At 39.3% G+C, this 22201-nt stretch overlaps 1 protein-coding gene across 1 annotated transcript in view; it reads right to left on the bottom strand.

The window, feature by feature from the left end:
• The window catches only part of Tll1 (tolloid like 1), a 183561-nt gene that overhangs the window by 160118 nt on the left and 1242 nt on the right, over positions 1-22201 (bottom strand). The window lies entirely within an intron of this gene.

Consider the following 22201-nt stretch of genomic DNA (forward strand, 5'->3'; position numbering starts at 1 on the left):
GTGCAGCTCACCATTGCCCGAAACTCCAGCTCCAGGGGAATCTGACACATCTAGCCAATGTGGGCACTGAACTCATGTGCATACACCCACACACATACACAGAACTAAAAATAATAAAATAAATCTTTAAGTATTTTGTGTTTCATTAAATAGTAGCAGTATAGTCATGGGGATGTTACTTAAGCTTGACAAGTCCCCAAGTCTTTATAGGTAAAATTGGACAGTGGATAATAAATAACAAGAACTATTTCAAATGACTGATTGTTTGAAATAATATCTTACTAAATAACTTATTACTGAGTTGCATTACAATATAGCAGTAGTGTATATATAATGGAATTTGAATTACCTGATTTCCTTGAACACATTACTACAAACATTTGCTTTTATATTGTACATGCAAAAAGGTCCCACATCCTGGAATGTGCGGCTCCATTTAGCATCACAGGATGTAACCATTACTTTGTTTTAGGGACTCTGGTCACTCTGCTTAACGTTATAAAAGAAGAAACTAGGATTTAGAGACCAAATATGTATGTGTTATATCTTTCACCTGATGTTTAGAAAGTTCTTAAGTGAATTTTGACTTTGAGTATTTCCCATTTTCAATTTTGTTATGAAATTAGAGGAAGTAATATATCCTAACCATAAACAACCCAAGTGTGCTGAAAGAAGATCTGTTCTACCTCCTGCTCTTATCCTAACCTGGACCCTAAAATAACTCCTGCATCTGTGTGCCCTCTCGAGCTTTTTAATGCGGGTGCAAATCCTTTCCTTGTGAAAGTCATGTGCTTAGCAATGCTAACCTTGAGAAACTGGTTTCAAGCTCTCGGAAACTGACGCAAACAGGACTAGCAGCCCGTGGTTTCTCTCAGCTGGTGTTTGCACCCTATGATTGCTCCTGTCCTATGGACCACACCAGCACTGTGTTCTACACACTCTTCTGTTGTTTTCCCTAGAGTCAGTCGCTTCTCTACTTTATTCTCATCTCTGATTACAATCACTCTAGAAATTTACTGAGACCTTTGTCACCATGGACCAGAGCATGTGGTACTGGACTAAGAATGTGCTGTTGCTGTGCAATTGCAAGCAACCATTCTGCTTTCTTATGTCTCCATTTCTTCAAGAAGAAGAGGAGGAGGAGGAGGAAGGTGGCTCCCATTATTTATCTCTCATTGTTATTACAAAAACCAGATGAATACTCTTTCAGACAACAACTAAAAGTGTTTTATCACTGTGGTACACAGAAAAGATGGGTTTTGAGATATATAATCAGTGTTTGTTATAGCATGAGGCTCAGGTAAAGGCCTCAGAAAAAAAGTTGCCTATATTTTATCATAGCTCTACAGATTTTTCCATTCCAACTGGCTTCATTTTGGCTTATTTTTAAACAGTTTTAACAGTATCAGGCTCCTTATTGCTTCCACCTCATCTTCAATATCCAAAGCATTGCCATATTCCAGAACAAAAATCCTGGACCACTTCTATTCTTCACTGACAACCATCCTCTGCTGTGGGATGTATGGCAAATGTGTTGCTAATTAATCAATAAAACACCGATTGGCCATTGGCTGGGCAGGAAGTATAGGCGGGGCAAGGAGGAGAATAAAGCTGGGAAGTGGAAGGCTGAGTCAGAGAGAAACTGCCAGCCGCCACGATGAGAAACAGCTTGTGAAGATGCTGGTAAGCCACGAGCCATGTGGCAAGGTATAGATTAATGGAAATGGATTAATTTAAGCTGTAAGAACAGTTAGCAAGAAGCCTGCCACGGCCATACAGTTTGAAAGCAACATAAGTCTCTGTGTTTACTTGGTCGGGTCTGAGAGGCTGTGGGACTGGCAGGTGAAAGAGATTTGCCCTGACTGTGGGCCAGGCAGGAAAACTCTAGCTACAATCCTCCCACTGAAGAAGCCCAGTGTCACCACTATGAGTACCTATAATCTAAATTCAATCTCAGGCCCAGATTCCCCTACAAACTTGAAGCTCAAATGCCCAATTGTCTACCAAACCTCAGCATTCCCATTTATGACTCCCCCTTTTATAACCACACATTGGGGTTCAATAATTTGTTCAGGTGTTTCTGCCTTCAAACCCTATGGGCAGGATCTGAATGGTTCCTCCAACTCCACTGATGTCCTAATCGGCACCATATTTATGTGCTGTCTACTCACACTCAGCCTTTCTTGCCTCTGCCTCTGCCCTACCTTACATATATTTGTGGACACAAATGGAGCTTCAGAATCTAGCCTCTCCTCAGTCAAGTCTAATTTCCAGCCTTCTTTACCTGATTCATTACAGTTGGCATTAGCTGGTGCTTTATCTCATCCCTTTAAGGAGGCTACAGTTGGATAAGCAGGTGGTTCCAAGTTGGAAGCCCTAGTGTTTGAAAGCCATTAATTTCTTTAAAACTAAGATCATCTTTTAAGCAAGAATAATATTTGTCATAAAAGGTTGAAATTTGTACTTGATGCATGAAAGTTCTTTGGTAAATATAAATTACTAGAGAAATACTTAGCATTCATTGTAATCGAATCATTTCTAACTACTCAAAGTCAGTTCATTCCTATTTGTGAGGTATTTATAAGGAACACACACACACACACACATGCACACACACACACACATATACATATATATGCATACATATATACTCAAAACTGAAATGATCTCAAAAAACAATCATGCCATCAGAATTTCTGAGCCTTTTTTTGTTTTGTATGCGAGCAATGGCTGAAATGAATGTTTGCTGGTTTCTGAAGAAAACACAGAACACCTTTAAGGCGAACTCACAGCCATTAAACTGTAATTTTGGAAGTGACTCTGATTCTTCGATGGAATCATTCCATGGACAAGATGACAGGGGGGAAAAGAGAGTTAGACAAGCCCACAGAATTGACTCTCACGCACCTCCCTGTAACGTACACTAAAATTTGGACCTGAGTAGGAATATACTAAGTACAAAAAAAGATATTAATTGGCTTATAATAGTCCTTTCGTTGAGGAGTTACAATAATTAAGTTTAAAGTAATTTAAAATACCTTAACTTCTTCCTTGTAATTTAAGGAATACTTCACTTTTCTCCTAAATCTTTCAGTTGCCCACCAAAAATTTATCATATACCTGATAGGCTCTATTTTAAAATTATTTTTATTTTTTTTGACATCATAATAAAATCACATCATTTTCTCATTCACTTTCATTTCTCAAATACAAAGCAAATTAAAATCAAAGCCGTATACTGTTCTTACTTCCCCTAGCCTTTATAACATTGTTGCCATCTTTTATAACTTTACAATGCAATGGGTTTGGTGTGCTTTATACACTCAAGTATCCTCTAGGATCTATTGATTTTATTACATTTAGATTTTTTGCTAGTCTAGTTCTCTATATATGTGTATACGTAATAATGTATGTACCTGCATAAAAATGAACACACACACACACACACACACACACCTGTGTATGTGTGGAACAAGCATGCACACATCAAACCCTATAAAAAAGTCTTTGTGGTTCTTATCAGTTACGTGCACATCTCATTTTTACAATTATAATCTAAGCATTTATTCAAATGAATAATCCCATGCTGTAGTTGCATCATGAAATAATTAAATTTCCACACAGTCTTTATTATTTTTCTCTTAAGAATTTTAAGTTGATGCTGGTGTGGTGGTGCACGCCTTTAATACCAGCAGTAGGGATTCAGAGGCAGGACGATCTCTTGTGAGTTTGAGGCCAGCCTAGTCTACAAAGTGAGTTCTAGGACAGCTAGAGCTGTTACACAGGGAAACCCTGTCTCAGAAAAAAAAAGTCATTAAAAAAGTTTGCAATAATTTATCTCATTTCTCCAATTAAAACATTAAGGTTCCATGATTTCTTTCATAAGTTACAAAATATCCAGACCACTCTCATTCTTTTTCTATTTCTATTTCTTTTACTATTTCCTTCTCTATCATTAAGTTAAGAACACAAAAATATTTCTAAATATAAACTACTCAGTCTGTATAATACTATTTGTATATATGTTTTTACGCCAAAATAGATGGGGCAAAGCCCATGAGACCTCAACCCCACACCAAGAACTACAGGCCATCAGAGAATGCCTGCCTTCCCCAAGGAATATCACACCAATTGGTTACTCAATTCAAAGTAGTTAATTTTTAAAATATATTCCCTATGCTCTCTCCTAAAAATGTAACATAAGTTAGTCAACAATTTCTGTCATGTTGAACAGTGCTGGTGCTTCCAGACTTTCGCCTTTTAAAACAATGCTGTAATACTGACTGAACATCAGAGGAGCGAATATACATTCTAATAACTCAAGTTTTGTTCTGGAAATCAACTGGGTCATTTGGATCCTTTAGCTGGGGTTTTTCCTTTTAATTTGTTTAAATTTAGCTGATGGAATAGAAGAGTCCACACGTCTTCTTCTTACATACTTGGTTTTGGTTTACTCCCTCCTCGCTCCCTCTTCCATTTAAACCTCAGCACCCTAGTACTCTGTCACTCTATAATCATTTCAGTTGAGTTCTACTGTTGTAACTGTTTTGTTAGCGGTTCTTTCATATTTCCTAGGTATGAAAATTCCTAGAGGAAAAAATTCCTAGAGGAAAAAAAAAACTATAATGAACTCCAGATCAATGGCCACACGAAGACTGGCCCCATGTTACACAGAGGCAACAATGGAGGAGATGCAAGAATTTCAGGACAAGAGCATCATTGGGGCACACTGAGCAAAGCAAGCCAGTTTCCTTCGGGGCTCCTTTTCCAACATCCTGCTTCCTACGGACATTGATGAACAGATCTGATCTTTCATGTTCAAGACCCATGTTCACCCAGAAAAGAACATTTGTGTTTCAGAAGAAAAGAGAGAGAACAGTCTTAACTGAAAGAAACCACAATGGCATAATTCACCGGGCACTATAATTAATGTGTGAAGAGTAGAGTGTGGGTCAGTGAGTGACCTTTCTAATCAACCCCTATTCATGTACACAAGTTACTACCACTAACTCCACCTATTTGCATAATCTGCTTCCAATAGGTTGAATATGATAATTGGCATTATTTTAGGACTTCAGAATAGCATTATTCTATGAGGAGCTGAGGGCTATAATCCCTTAACCGAACATTCACAGCTATGTTTCCACGAATTAAAAGAACGAAATTTTCTTTGAGGCAACGTAAGTGAAAGGCAATGTTGAGAAATGTGACCAAATATGCAACTTAGTTGGGGTCGAAGTAAAATTACCAACAGGCATGGAGGCACATGTAATCCCAGCACTTTGGGGGCTAAGGCAAAATATCACAAGTCCCAAAAGTGAACCTGCATTATAGAATGAGATTCTATCGAAAATTAAAATTAAAATTAAAGTGGTAGTATCAAAAGTTCAAAGTGGTGGCTGATGAGATGTCTCAGCAGTTAAACCACTAGCTGCTCAAGACGAGCACAGGAGTTTGGCTCTCTAGAACCATGTAAGTGCCAGGGGATCATGGCAGCCCTCTGGCAATTGCAGCCTCAGAAGGCAAAGACCGGGGATCCATGGAACAAGCTGGCTAACTAGAATATCTATATCAACAAGCTCTGCATTTGATGGGAGGCCCTACATCAAAGAACAAGGCGAAGAGCAATAAAGAGTGATTCCTGACATAACATCCAGCCTCTACATGCACATGCACCCTCACATGCCCACACATGTTGACCTTCCCAAACAAGTAACAATGTTAGATACACTAGTTTGCAATCTCCCATAAGTTTCTCAATCCATAAGTTTTAAAAACAGATAGGTGAAATATTGTACATATTTACTATATATCCACATGTAATATAATCATAGTTATAATGTATGGTTGATAGGAAAATTGGAAACAAAAGAATAAAGCCAGTTTTAAATTAAAGACCTTGGTACTACTTGGTTCACATAATTATCGAGTTCAATTGTCCTCTGGGACTCAAAGGACAAAAAATAAAAAATTAAAAAATTAAAAAACAGAGAATGAGGCACACTACAGCTAGAAAGCCTGAGAGAATGAACTCCCAAAAATTAGGAGCTAAAATGTATAATGAAGAATGAAAGTTAAATTCATACCATCACTGAATACCTGTACAAAATGTGATTTTTCTAGAAACTTGAAATGAAGTATATGGAGAAAAAGCAAATGTCGCAGGTGTGTGTCCTGGAACAATAATGCTATAGTAGCTTGGAATGTGGATTTATTTTAAAAATAGTTCTCATTATTAGTGTGCTAGAACCAACAGAAGCAACAAAAAGTTTCCAAATTCAGTAAAAATGACAGATATAAAAATGAAATTCCCTAAGTATCTGAATGCAGCAAAATTGAAGATGAGAGAGAGAAAGAGAGAGGGAGAGAGGGAGGGAGGGAGGGAGGGAGGAGGGAAAGGAGAGGATACACAAACATGCTTCACCCCAGTATAGAATATTGGTAGATAAATTGTAATTATACATTACTAAGTGGAATTACATGAAGTTTAAAAATGCGAATTTAAAGTTGGCAGTACTCTTTAATCTGATAAACAGTGTCTGTCGTTTAAAAGACACAGTATGTGATATCTGATAAACAACTGAAAGTTCCTCTTTAAAGTTGAGAACAGGGCAAGCTAGAGTCACTTTCATACAACACCAGGAGAATGCCAGCACAGCAAGGGAAGTTAATCAACTAAAAGATCGGGGGGCACAAAGGAAGAAGCAAGACTGTGTGCTTATTTGCAACAACCTGATTCCATATGTGAGATGTATAAGGATAAATCATTAAAATTAATGAGAGGAACTGGGAACCCACCTCTAACCCAAGTACTTAGGAAGTAGAGGCAGTAGAATCTGAATTCAAGACCTTCCTCAGATACATGGAGAGAACAGGACCAGCCTGGGCTAAAGGAGGCTCTGTCTCAAAGTGCAAAACAAACAAATGACAGTTAAAAAAAAAAACCTAAAAGCCAAAGGAAAATTTAATTTAGTTCAGAAGAGACTGCTAGAGATCTGAAAGATGAGCAGTCCAGGCAGAGAGATAGAGATGGATCAGTGGTTAAAAGAACTTGCTGCTCTTCCAGAAGAACCAAGTTTAGCTTCCAGCACCCACCTTGGGCAGCTCACAACCATCTGTAACTTCAGTTCTGGGGGATTCAACTCCTTCTGTATGCTGTATGTACCTGCACTCACATGTCCCCACAGCCCTACACAGACACATGTGTATATACATAGTTAAAATGAAATAAATCTTAAATAAAATCAAATATGTTTCTACATAGCTTCAATAAATAGTTTAAAAGAGAAAAAAGAAAGCTATAATATAAAATAGAAAATCTGTCAATAAATCTATCAAAACTTACAAATGTAATAGTTAAACTACTTTTTAAAAATGTGTATAAGTATTATTTGTGTGTTCATATGTTTTGTTAACATGTATGTAAAGTTACCAAAGCATGTCTATGTACCTGTGTGTGGAGGCCAGTGATCAACTTGAGATGTCTCTCTCAGTTCCCGGCAGCCTTCTTGTCAGAGACTAGCTCTTTCTCAATGAACTTGAACCTTACTTACTTGAGGAAGCCAGCTAAGCTAGCCAATGAACTTTGGGCACCCAGCTGTCTCCACTTCCAGACTGCCCCACTCTACTGACTTCCTGGGAGCGTTGGGCATCCAAACGCAGCTTGTACAGTTGGCACTTTATCAACTGAACCAGCTCCTCAGCCCCTTAAAACTTATTAAATAGTATTAAAGAAGGCATGAACAATTACTAATTATGTATAATACTCATGTATTAAAATATTATCTTAAAAATGACTATTCCTAAATTAACCCATAATAATGTGACTCCAGTCAAATATAAAGATTCTCTCAATGTTAGTATGGAATATAGAACTCCATATATATCCAATACAGTCCTGAACACAGAGAGACCAAGCAAGAACAGCTATGAAGAATTGTGTGCAACTCAGAGGAATCCTAAATCTAAATTTATTTGTTTTCAAAACACAACCTTGATTTTTATATTGTTTCTTACTCTGCTTATCTTCCCCAGATCCCTTTCTCTTCTTCTTCCCTTCTTTCTCTTTTCTGAGTATGTATGGGCACATTTATGTGTGTGTATGTGTGTGCATGTGTATGAGTATGTGTGCATGTGTGTATGGAAAGCACATTAAGGTTGGCTGGCTTTCCATTGACCCGCAGGCATCTGCCTGTCTCTGCTCTCCCAGCACTGGGATTACAAGGGTGTACCATCACACTGCTTTGCGTGTGAATACTGGCAATAGAACCCAGGTCTTCAGGCTTGCGAGAACTTTTCCAACTGAGACAGGCCCAGAGCCCAGATCTTTTGGTCTTCACACTCTCATCCTCTATGACGTCTCTGGCCTCTTAAATCCAAACTTCCTCTTCTCTGACTCTCAGCACTCCCCAGTGCCAGCTTGCATTAGTGCATCCCTGCTCTTCACTAAGCCTGCAGTCGTGCTGTTCCCACTTGCCCTTCACCTACTACACAAGACTACTTACACTCTCGTGTATCTTGATACGACTGCAATCAAGCCAATAATCTGCTTTCAATCCTCAGTAACCCCCCTTCTCACTACAAACAGGATCAAGTTCAAAGTCTGGGTGTTCAGGATCCTTGACACCGTATCATCCGGAATGATTTCTTGCCAAAGCATAAACTTTTACACACCCTCTGTTCCATTCACATTGAACTAATTCCCACTTCCCGTACTTTCATAAAAGTCATGAACTTTCACAGCTCCAGCTTTTATCTCAGTTATTTGGCTCTAAATTATTGCTCCACCTTTTTACCAGGAAAAAAAAAAACTGCACAACGTCAAGATCCAGCTCAAATGTCACCCTTCATGAGAAGGCTTCTTTATAACAGATGTAGAGAATTCTGTCTTTAGTACTAACACAATATTTTGCTTATTGCATTTTGATATTTACAATTGAAGAGTTTAGTGTCCTGTTCCCCAGGTACGTAATGAAATCCCTGCAGGAAGGGCATGGAATTGTTTTGAATCCACCAAACACATTGCTGAAACATATCAGACACTCTATATTGTTTATGTTCATTTACATCACACAGCCTATCAGCTTACATAGACCTTGTGTATTTAATCCATACCTGTTTTATGAACTAGACATTACTATCCCTGTGTTACAACTAGAAGGACTGAAGTTCAAAAGCATTGTAAGTAGATCAAGTTAACATAATTTAACACCAGGAGCTATGATTTGTCCATCTGTCTCCCACACGATACCTAGTGCTCTTTATATTAAATTACACTACCTACATTCCTGCTGCTAATTTCTATCGGGCTTCTTAGCTACATAGTAAATTCAGGTCAGCCAGGGCTACATTAGACTCTGTCTGAAAAACAAAAGCAATAATATATATTTTAGTATGTTCCATAGTTTGTAAAATGCTTTAAGGCAGGAAAACTTTCTTAGTTTCTTTACCTATACCTCTTAATCACTCGGTTATGAGAACTGACATTAAATCGAGAATGTTGGAATTTTACTTTCTTCTGGCCATACTGTACCCACATGATATTCAAACCATCCTTCCCATGAAACAAATCCACTAGAATAAGTTTCCAGTCTGATGGTCACATGGCATCAACACTTTTAGAGAAATGGCTGGTTATACCCACAATTCCTTACTGTTCTTTGGGCAGGTAAGCACTTATTGGTGGACTTGAAAAGGAGAATGGAAAATTAGGCACAAGTTATTTTCAAGGCTACCACTTTTGTGATATAGTGTCTTATCATAAAGCTCTAGCTAGCCTGGATCCAGCTTAATAGACCAAAGTAGCTTCAAACTCACAGAGATCTACCTACCTCTGCCTCCTGAGTACTGGGTTTAATGGTGTGTGCCACCATGTTTGGCTTACAAGACTACTGTCTGACAAAGAGAGGAACCTGCAGGGCCTATGGCCACAGCCACCTGGTGGCCACCACAGGTAGGTTGGAACATTGAACCAGGGGCCCCACCAACAGTGAATCAGAAGTGGCATCCCTTTCTTTCTGTTCAATTGACAGGGTCCATCCAATTCTGCAACTTTCTGATACCATTGCAAAGAAGCTGTTCCCAATGTTAAGGACATTGGAATTCAGGAAGCATCGGGGCTCAAATGGTCTTAGACATTTCTATACCTTGGAGACCAAGACCAGCAAAACCCAGAGGGATCCCCTGCATGGCACATGGGTCCAGCAGCACAGCCAGTCCTCGTACCCACATTCCTGGATAACCAGGCCAATTTGTTTGTCAGTTACTAAGTCACAATCCAGATGAGTTTACACAAAGAAAGCGACAATTACATTTACTTTGCAAAGTCACAGTAGAACAGTTACAAATCAAACAAACAGTCTTTCATTTAATTTATTTTATCACATTTCTGTCTTTCTCATTTGTAAACAAAGAAAATGTGAACCATGTGCCTTTAAATCTACATAATAAGAGCACAGTGTAGAGTACAGAAATGTGTCCTATCTATTCCATAATATGGGGAGGGGAGTGTGACAAGGTGAAATCACAAAATCAAGTTGCTTAAGATAAAGTAATAGAAATCAAGATTGACTAATATAGACTATCCCCAAATAATTCCGTAAGTAATTACTAGTTACATCCCATCTATTGCCAGGTATCAAAGTCCACAGGGTACATACAGGAAGTACTCCTGTCACAGCCCTATTCTTCACATATCTTAAGTAAACAAAAAACAAATCCTCCCAAAATGTACAAGATCTGGGTGTCATAATTTTTGATAGTATCCATTTTTAAAATCTAAATTGAAATAACTTTAGCATATGATTATGTCAATATTATACACTCAAGCTACAGTTAGATTGCAATTTTGCTATTAGTGTGTATATAACCATGTAAATAAACTACTATCTATTTGCAAAAAAAAGAAAGTGAGGAGGTTGGAGAGCTGGCTCAGTCGGTAAAGCACTTCCTGTGAAAGCATGAGGAACAGAGTTCAGGCCTTAGCACCTATGTTAAAGCAGGCAAAGCTCTGGGCATGTTCGGTAATCCTAGCACTGAGATGTGGAGGCAGGAGGATTTCTAGGACTTGACAGCCAGCAAATCTAGCCACTCACTGAAGTCCAGGTTCAGTGAGAGACCATGTCTGAAAAACTAAGATGGAGACATGGAGAAGTGACTGAGGAAAACATCTGATGATGTTGAACCCTGGCTTCCACATGCATGCATGCACAAAGTCACACACAGACACAGACATCACACACAAGCACACATGCACAAACATACAACACATACAAGCACACACATACACACCACATGCACACACACACACACACACACACACACACACACACAAACACACCAGGTAAAGTGAGGACCCCAGGATTCCATTTTACTTCATGTTTCTGTGCCATGCTTCATTCATGGAAAATATTCAGTAAATGTCAAATGAATTAATGAACATTTGTAGCTGAGACCCATGTGCTCAAACTTAGCTCTTGGTAAACACAGGGTCGTGAATATTTAAGTGCAAGTCAATCCAGATGGCAAATAAAATCTAAACCAGAAACTACTGGGAGACTATGTAGCCAAGATTCTGTTCATGTACTAGTCAGTGTTAATCAAACGTTGCCAATATGTCTTGATGAGACTCGGGAGCATGTATGTTGGCGTTGGTTTCCTCTCACACTTTTCCAAACAAAAATATCTTTGGGGGTAAGGGATTTAACTTCTCAAGAAGCAAGGTTTAGACTACTTAGGAATGAATATATTTTCCTACACAGCAAGACAAAGAAAGATCTTTATCTCGCGAATGTTTTTATAAAGATCATCTTTGTAAAAATAAGTACTTGTGATTTAAAATATTCTGTGTCCTACGTACTTACACTGCCGTGCCCAAAAGTAATACAGCAGTAAGTTCCAGGCAAAGTAACATACACTTCACATGTATTTAATTCTCATAATAACATTATGATGCTCATATCATCTCCATTTTTGTATATCAGAAATTAAGCATAACAGAGTTGATAAAAAAAATCGCAAAAATCATAGTCACTATAGAAGATTCAGTATTGGAGTACATTTGTGTCTAATTCTATTTTTTTGTTGTTGTTGTTGTTTTTTTTTTTTTTTTTCGAGACAGGGTTTCTCTGTGTAGCTTTGCGCCTTTCCTGGAACTCACTTGGTAGCCCAGGCTGGCCTTGAACTCACAGAGATCCGCCTGGCTCTGCCTCCTGAGTGCTGGGATTAAAGGCGTGCACCACCACCGCCCGGCTGTGTCTAATTCTAAAGCCCCTCTTCTCTCTCTCTCTCTCTCTCTCTCTCTCTCTCTCTCTCTCTCTCTCTCTCTCTCTCTCTCTCTTATTTAGTGTGTGTGTGTGAACCCCTGTATAGGTCAGAGAACAACTCTCTGTAGTCAGTTTTCTCCTTCCACTATGTGGGCTCTGGGGGTTCAACTCAAGTCATCAGGGGTGGTGGTTTGGGTGAGAATGGCTCCCATAGGTATGGAGGTCACCAAGGAGTGACACTACTTGAAAGGAATAGGGGGTGTGGCCTTGTTGGAGGAAGTGTGTCTCGGGGTTGGGGGGATATCAGAAAGCCCATTCCAAGACCAGAGTCTTTTGCTTTCTACTGCCTGCAGATCCTGAGGTAGAACTCTCTCTGATACCGCTTCTCCAGCACCATGTCTGCCTGTGTGTCATAATAATTCCTGCTCTGATACCGCTTCTCCAGCACCATGTCTGCTTGTGTGTCATAATAATTCCTGCCGTGATGACAATGAACTAGTCCTCTGAAACTGTAAGTCAGCCCCAATTAAATGCTTTTCTTTGTAAGAGTTGCTGTATTGACAGTGTTTCTTCATAGTAATAGAACACTGAGTAAGACATCCTGCTTGGAAGTAAGTGCTTTTACCTGTGATCCATTGCACCAACCTCCTAGTTCTTAATAAATTGTTGTTCTGCTTTTGAAACCCTGAAAAATAATTTTGAAACCAAATCAAATTCACACAAAGTATTTACATATAATAAGAGAAAAAAGAGAAGGGGGATCAGACAATGTGGTTGTCCAGAGTTCTAGATGCAATTCTTGTCTGTCACAGTGTGGTGTAGTGTAAGTCATATTTAAATGCTTAGATATCTGTGCTACTCCAAAAAAAAAGCATGCAACAGAATGTTTGTTTTTGAAATTAAAGTTTTGTTTGTATTTGAAGTTTACATTATTTTGCTCTGAATTTCATAATCTCTGCTAAAGACTCGCAACCACTGTGGATGTTTTAATCCTAGAATTCCATGAAAGTGCTCTCAATAGTCAATATTTTTCACTGTGTTGACTACTGGTGACTACTTCAACCAGCCGACTGCCCACGGATGCCATTCCAAACATACATGTAAAGCAACACAACTTCCCAATCTGGTTCATTATTCCCACTCTTCATATTCCAGTCCTGGTAACTGACTGCCTGTTGGCCACATTTCACTCAGGCCCACATATATACAAATTGTTCTTCTGGACTGAAACAATTACCTATAAGGACAAATGCCTGCCAGTTTTTAGGTTTCAAAAGAATACAACAGTGAACAGGCTGTTGCTGTTGTTGTTGTTGCTTTACAAGATTTTGTCCTAAATCATTCACTTACTAAAACAAATAGAAATAGGAATTCTCCTTTCTAGAAAACATGATAATTTGGTAAAAGTAATATGTAATTTCTTTGAAGAAATTACCATCATCATAATACTTAAGATTTACATCAAATTCTTCAGACACTGGACTAGAATTCCAAGCAGTTTACCTGGCCTTACTATTCCTTAAAGTTTACAATCATGAAATCTTAGGTCTTTTATATATCAGGGTTGAAAAAGATAACTTTTTTAAAAAAATATCTTTACATAGCTTATTCATTTCCTCAAAGAAACTCACACACCATTGGTATATATAATAAATAGGATGAATCATTTTCATGAATGGCCAGCATCTGAAAGAATACTTTTCACACCCATTAAGGATTCACAATCGTGAGTTCAATTGACATTCAGTGAAAAATCTCAACTGTGAAGCAATGGAAAATATCAGCACCTGCATCTGCATGAGCAGCAGCTGGACACTAGTGACCGAACTCTGCCCAAACCCCTTCAAACTGACTTCACACATAGTAAACCTGCCGCCACAACGTATTATAAAAAATGTTAAATTTTGCATTGGTGTATGTGTACAGTGCTGGGGACTAAACCCAGGACTTTGTCCATGCTGGACAAAGGCTCCACCACCAAGTTACCTTTACAATTTAAACATAGGTGAGAAAAACACAACAGTATCTTCCTCCCGCACTCCCAAACACTCAAACATTTAACTCTACAGAGGCTATTCATAGCTATGTTTAGTTATTTTATACATGAGGGAGGTATTCCATTTCCGGCTCCTCACACACAGAGAATATGCTCTCAAAAGAGCTAGGGCCTTCAATTTTACTTCACTCAAGTGTGAAGTGTTGGTCTTATTCTGACCTATGGAGTGTAAGGCCTTGAAAGTTCAAAAACACTGAGGAAAAGATGCAACCTTGTGCTAACAAATCACAGCAGATGGATCGCTGTGGTAGAGTCGCCGCTCCTCAACTGACAGTCTCGTGATGTTTGTGTTGACTGTAGTTCCAGAGTATGGCGCCAGACAAAAGGAAGGGAAGGCATCTGAAATGTGGAAACCCGGGCTCCTTTCTCATCACTACCCCTGTGATAGGCCTGGCCACCAGTGAACCTTCCCTGGGTCTTAGTTTCCTCACATGTCCATAAGAGATTATGATGTTCATGAGATTGATGGGGACTTCTTCCACAAAGACAGGGGACTCCACACTTTTTTGTTTTTGTTTTTAAGACCAAGTCTTACTGTGTAACCTTGGGTGACCTGCTAGACCAAGATGGCCTTGAACTCACAGAGATGGTCCTTATCCTGTCTCCTGTCTTCTGGGATTAGGGGTGTGTGCCACCCCATCTGGCTAGACTTTGAGGATTGGTTTATTTGGAATTCTTTGGTGTGAAGATGTTATTGTGGCATGTGTCATGGCGACACATACAGAGTTGCTTGACTTCTATTCATTTGACTATTTTCCATTTGTTCGATGTTCCTCATTGGAGGCATCTTAAAGGTTTAATCTCTATGCCACAAAATATGTCATCTGCTGCCACACAAGAGGATGCAGTTTGACAAATGTGTCCTCAAGCAATATGGCTGTTGCTTGACATTATGTAGAGACTTGAGGTTGCTACGACCTCACTAGATATTATCATCTTATGTGACTACTGTTACATGAATTCTGTTACTTACTGAAATGATGTATATACACATATACAACATTATATTCATGTAAGTACATATGGCCACATACACCTGTCTTACAATACAATACTTACTAGAAAACACACACACACACAAATATATATACCTTCAACTGCTAAGCATTTGCCATCTCAAAACATGTTGGGGAAGAGGAACAGAATTCCATCTATCCAGGGTAGTCAGTCAACTGACCTGATGCCACAGAGGCTCCTGGCACAGCACAGGAACCAGCCATTATCCCAATAAACACTTCACCTCCAGTCAAAGCCAAAGACGGAGTTCAAAGAACTCTGATAGGAGCAAGCAGGCCAGTAGCCACTGGAGGTGACTCTGTGGTGCACGGTCCACATGCTGACAGCTCAACATCGATGAGAAATGCAAGGAATGAGCCAACTGTTACACCCTGTTGTCCTCCACCTCCGCCTCCCCCATCACACCAACTAAGCGTCATCCACAGAAACGTCAGCAGCACAGCAGATACCAAACTCTGATAGTAAATACATACACTGTTTATCTCAGGCTCCAGGATGACTCCACTCATTGGTAAAATACCAAAGTGTTAAACCACGTGGGAGTCTTTGTTTTAAATCTGAGTTAAATACTTTGTACAGTGTATGGGCACACACCATTAGATTTCGTCTGGAGGGACTTTTGACCTCATTACTAGCATTCAAGGAATTTTTTAAGTGTGATTGACAGCAAATATTTAGCTGAAACTACAAATGTAAATTGTGAGAGAAAAGGCTGATTAGAGCAAACGCTGCCTAGGTTCACTTTCTGGATTTCAATTAGCACCCAATTTACAGTGCTTCTTAATACAAAGATCTAGCTGAGCTTCTTGGAGTGACCTGATAGGACAAGCACGTGTTTTGTAAGAAGCCAGAGAAACAAGCAATCCATTAGGCCAAGATGCCTCAAAATCCAATAGTCAAAAACACGTCTCCAGGACTGAAAATGAATAGAACTAAATAAATAAACAAGAGAGCCCTTCTGGCATTCTGGAAAAGCATATCGTTCTGCGAAATTCATTTCATACCATTGAGGCTAGAAATAAGTTTTTAAACATTTTTTCTCTCAAAGTGATATTATTGAATAGGAAACTAAAGGAAATTAACTACTTAAACCCTATAACTAAATAGTTCTGCTATATCTAGACCAGAGGAGAAGATTCTCCCTCATCAAATGTTGATAATTCCACAACCTATTTCCAATGCTGGAATAAGAAAGAATTATAAGTGACTTCAAATATCTCCCAGAAAATGAAATCTTGAATCCCCTGGAATCTCTCTGGTCACATGAGCACTGGCCTAGCCTTGTTCTCAGCTCAAGATCATGCAGAAGGCATTCCTAGAGTGTGTGTGTGTGGGGGGGGGGGGGGTGACAACAGAGTCCCCAGTAGCACCATCACCCCAGACACCAGGTAGTTCCACCAGGATGTACCATGCCTCCTTTTAATGGATATCCATCTATGTTTTCTACCATTTCCTAAGAATGCTTATAGAAGAACCTAGTTTAAAACATTTTAGCAGAGGGACTAAGGCACTATTAAAACAGCAGATAATATACGCAATGGATAATGGGTAATCATCGGTTCTAGATTCGAGTCTCCACTTCAGTGTCATGGGGACCAACAGGCCAATAGGACATTTTCTGTAACTGTTAGTTGTGAATTTCACATTTACATAAGTCATGTTTGATGAGACACTCAAAAGTAGGGTTCATACCTGCACAATAAGGGAGGAAGACTTGGTTCCAACAGAAGAAATTACATTCATATTAGATTGTCATAGAGAAGTGAGCCATTATGGGAGCAAGAGTTGTTTTTATACATATCGATTTTTTTTTCATGAAGTCTTTCCTAAGCTCTTACACACTCTGAGTTACATTTAAGAGGAATTCTAAATGTAGATAGTAGGACTAAATATGTCCCTCCTTGAACAAATCATAAAAAGCCCATGAAACATTACAAGAAATAGCTAGGGATAAGGAAGAGGTGGAAGATGTCTGTAATAAAATAAAATCTATAAAATCACTGATGAAGAAGGAAGCCTGAAGAAATGGCTTAGTGGTTAAGAGCACTTGCTGCTTCTCCAGAGAACTTGGGTTTGATTCCCAGCGCCTACTTGAAGGTTCACAACCATTTGTAACTCTACTTTCAGAGTATCTATCACCCTCTACTGGCCTTTTCAGACAACAGGCAGACATATGGTGCATAGATTTACATGCAGCCAATAGGTAGTGTACCCATACACACACAAACACAGACATACACACACACAAACACACACATACACACAACAATAACAACAAACTAATGAGGGAAATTGAAAGGATACAAATAAATGGAAAGTTGCAAGGATATTGCTAAAATACACACATTACCCAAACAGATTAACATAATTAAATCAAAATATTAATGTCTTACTTCACTGAAATAAATAATTCTTCAATTTTGTAGAAAGCCACAAAAGACCTAGACTAGCCAACTCAGTCTTCAGCAAAGAGAAGAGCTGGAAGCATCACACTACCTCATTCCAGAATGTACCACAAAGCTCTAATACTTAGTCCAACATGGCACTGGCATTAAAAAAAATAGACATACAGAGCAAGATAACAAGACAGAGGGCCCAGAAATAGTCGTGTGCTTTTGGAGCCAAATGACATTCAACAGAAGCTCCCAAAACACACATTAGATTGTCATAGAAAAGTGAGCCATTATGGGGGCAATAGTTGTTTTTATACATATCAATTTGTGTATCAATTGTCTTAGAGACAAGCCTAAGCTGGGCCCTAACTTATTGTGTATGCTATGTAACCAAGAAACACCTTTATCTCCTGATCCTCTTACCCCAACCAGCAGGTGCTGAGATATCAGACATGTACCTTACACCAATCAAAAGACATGTTTCAATAAACAGTATTAGGAAAGCTATGTCTACATAAAGAATAAACTGAACCTGCATATTTCGGAAAATCAACCTCAAGGGGATTAAAAAAACATCAACATAAAGTCCCCAAACTGTAAAACTACTAGAAGAACAAAGAAGCCATTTTGTACCATTGATCCAAGCAAGGATTATTTTGGTCAAGGATGTAAAGATGCAGGCAATGAAGGAAAAAGTAGGCAAGTGAGATTATAGGAAACTAGAAAGACCCCTAACTGTAAGGAAGAAACAACCAAGTGAAGAGACAACTCACAGAAATGGAGAAATAATCTCAACTTTCACCTAAAACAAGCAGTTAATATCCTCAATATTTAAGGAAGCAGACAGCACAGAACCAAAACTGTCCGGTTGAATTTGGAATTTTCCAATCACACTGTATGGAGTCAAGAATGTGAAGAGTTCAGAACACCCTACCAACAAGGAATGGGTAGGGAAAGAAGGGAAGGGGGGAAGGAAGGGAAGGGGAGAGGAGGGGAGGGGAGGGAAAGGAAGGGAAGAGGAGAGGAGCAGAGGGGAGATGGAAAGGGGAAATTAGGCTTAAAAAAATGACCTGGTCTAAGAAAATACATTGAAGAAGAAATAATTTATCTTTCCCATACGTATTGCAGTAATTGCTACTTGTGAACCAGAGCATCCACTGGCCCTCCAGACAAAAGTAAAATAAGTGCTCATAGCAAATAAAGAATAGAATTTAAATATCCAGAACATAATGCTGTATCCAGCTGCCTTGTGAACCTTATTTTGGCCATTTCTGTGTTGGCTGGCACCAGAGGCCAGAAGAGAGAAAAAAAAATGTATTTTCAAGATCTGAGCCATGAAAGCTAAGACAGAAGGGACTGGCTAAGGCAGCAGCCCCTGGAAGTGGGTTTCAGATGTGAGAGCTTGGCAGTCTAGAGAGGCGCGGACTTCAGGGTAAATGTTTGGATATTTCAAATTGTGATCGAATAAAGTAGATGTGGAACTGAGCAAGTTCTGAAATGCTGTACCTAAGAGGATGCCCATCCAGCCAGAAAACACAACACCAAGAACAACAAAAATAGCTTGCCTAGAAATTAGAAATTATAAACTTATGAAAGTTTCCCCAAGACCTGGTGTACATGGAAACTAGGACCCTGGTCCTGAGGAAAAGCAGAAAGGGTTCCTTGAGATGCCAAAGGCTTGTTTTTTCCTGATGGTGCTTGCAGATGCTTCTCAAAGGGCGAGCTTGACCTCTTACCTCACTGACCTTTAAGAAAAAGAACCAACTACTCATGAATTTCAAGGTAGAAAACTGTTTCACACAAAGCTCACTTGTAAGGGCAGAAAGAACTTACTGCCAAACACTGGGCTTCATCCGTCAATCCTCTAAGTTTTTACTCTTCATTCCAAACACAATTTAGTCAGTCTCCATATTTTCATTTGCCTGAACATCCTTAATACCTTCTCAAGTATAAAGAAATGAACAGAAGGAAAAGAAGAAGGGAGGGAGGTGTCTTAGTTCAATTATTTCATCGGTCTCTGCTTCTACACATCCTTTCTACACAACTCTGGCAGATAAGCTTGTGGATTGAATTTTCCCAGACACTTCACAGATGTCAGTCCTCAGGTTAACACTTACTGGAGCAGCACTATGAAAGGAGACACACAGACACGTCATCCCTTGCTTTAAGACAAGCTCTCCTAGCCTCAGGCTCCCTTGTATCTCCATACACCCTTTTACACCCCAGAGAGTGAGAGCAACCTCACTGCACGTTAAGATGAGCAGATGACCTGCCGGTATAGTACAGTGAAGAGGTCAGCCGGACATCCCTTCATGTTGTTCTACCTGTCCGGTGAGTACACTTGAAGTCATGGTACACTAAACTACATATTTTCATTTATACCCGAAATGTCAATCAATTCAACCAAAAGATTACAAACTTCCTGTCTCTCCTATAGTCCTTCCAGTCTTGAAATCAGAACTCCTATAGGTAAACAATTGCATTCAACTTCATGAATGCATTAAGGATGGAATGATTTTTAACAAATTATGAGTGAGAATATTTTCCCTTGGGTACCATGTTTTTATCTTATTTGAAATAGAATTTTACAAATGAGACTCTGAACAGTCTTGTGTTGAGAATGTACTAGATTCCTAAGCATGGATCTGGTAATATATCTTTGTGATAAATATTTAAACTGCTTATGACCTCTGACTTCCAGGATGTAGATTTAAAATAAATGAAATTAAATTATTGGCCATGTCACCCACATGTGATAGGAAAGTCCTTTCCTTTACACCAGTCAGGATTACAGGAAAGCCTGGGCTCATTTCTGCGGTTTATGACTGTTGTTTGTCTGTTTGTGTTTCAAAGAAAGCCTCAGAAAGGAAAGGTGAAAAGGCAGCTGGGATGGAGTTCCAGGGTGATATGAGAAAGGCGTTTAACATCTTTCAGTCTCTGTTTTCCTGTCTGTGTAGGGGGAAGATTAACAAACTCCAGCACACTGCGATGTTGTGACCCCAGCGAGAACCGTACACTCAGCAAAGTTTCAACCCTTAATGCTGTTTGTCACTGTACCAGCAAGTCACTGCACAATGCAAGGAATATCAGGACGCCTGACAGTGACCTTCAGAAAGGACTTGATTCTCAGTCCTGGACCAGGCCCTGGAATCCACTCCATGAAGACAGAGCAAATGTGTTCTGGACCTGGAAAGAGCCTCTCTTGACTTTGGTTATCTTTCCCAACTGGTCTGCATCTCTTTTATTTCAGTAATCTTCTCTTGACTCTCGTTTGAGTCATGGTCATGTTTTCTCTGGTTATTTTAACTTTTGTTTGTCTTACACAGTACTAATAAAAGAGACGAGTTTTATCACTCTCTAGCAGAGTGATCAATTAAATGCTTTCATCTCAGTGTGTTAAAGGTGGGAGAGAACACTTGAAAAGAGCCCCCAGACTCTCTTCAGACTTCTTTGCCTCCTACACTGGCCATTCTTTCTTTCTCAGCATATGCAAACAGACATACACACTAACAGACACACAATCCAAGATAGGTCAAAAAAAAAAAAAAAGAAGAAGAAGAGCAATAATAATTCTGTTATTATTTTCTGTTTAAATTCCAAAATTCATATTCAAAAATAATGCTATAGCAAAGGGGAAATGAAAAGTCAATATTGCTCAAGTTGTCTTTTTCCCTCTCTTTCTGTGTTTATTTGCAAAGAATAATAAACACCCATGCTTAAGGTGTGCTGGAGCACATAGTACAGACATCTCACCTAGGTAGCATCACAATAGACAATTCTCTTACAATATTTTTGGACCTCTCCCATACCTAAAGACAAGCAAGAAATGCACACTTTCCAAGTTGCAGCATTACAACAAATACTCTACCTACCAGAAGTTACATTTGAGAAGTTGCTTAGCGTCTAGTCACCACTATAGCAGAAGAATTTCCTGAACCAAACCATCAAGCCCCGGGAATATGGGGAACCAGTGTTAACGGCACCAAGAGCGAATTTATTAACACCGAACGTAATCAGAATTCTGAGTTCAAGACACATATCCCCTGAATCTGCATAAAATGTTTACCATGAAAGATCTGACAACTTGCGAGCCCGACAAGGCAGTGTGTCATCCTAGGTAAGAATTTCCAGCATTTTCCTTCACTTGTGCACAGGTCTTCTTCAGGACCAAGAATGGTTGACTTGGGTTTACTTACCTACGGAAAGGAAGAAAATCCAACCACAGACCTACCAATCAGTCTTGGAATCTGGATACCCTTAGGTCTAGACATTCGCTATCTGGCCCACCCTTTCTCTGTGTGGAGGCCATACCTCTTGACCTGGGATAGACCTTGCCTTCAATTTCCCAAGGACACTGTTACTTTGGCCTGTTACAGTAACCTTCCCAAAGTTATTCTTGAGTCCATGCTGAACTGAGATTGCCTCTGCCACAATCCAACAGAACCTAGGCTAGGGAATCTCCAGACCTTGAC

This window comes from Peromyscus eremicus, chromosome 17 (genome assembly GCF_949786415.1).
Source record: "Peromyscus eremicus chromosome 17, PerEre_H2_v1, whole genome shotgun sequence".
Classification (NCBI taxonomy): Eukaryota; Metazoa; Chordata; class Mammalia; order Rodentia; family Cricetidae; genus Peromyscus; species Peromyscus eremicus.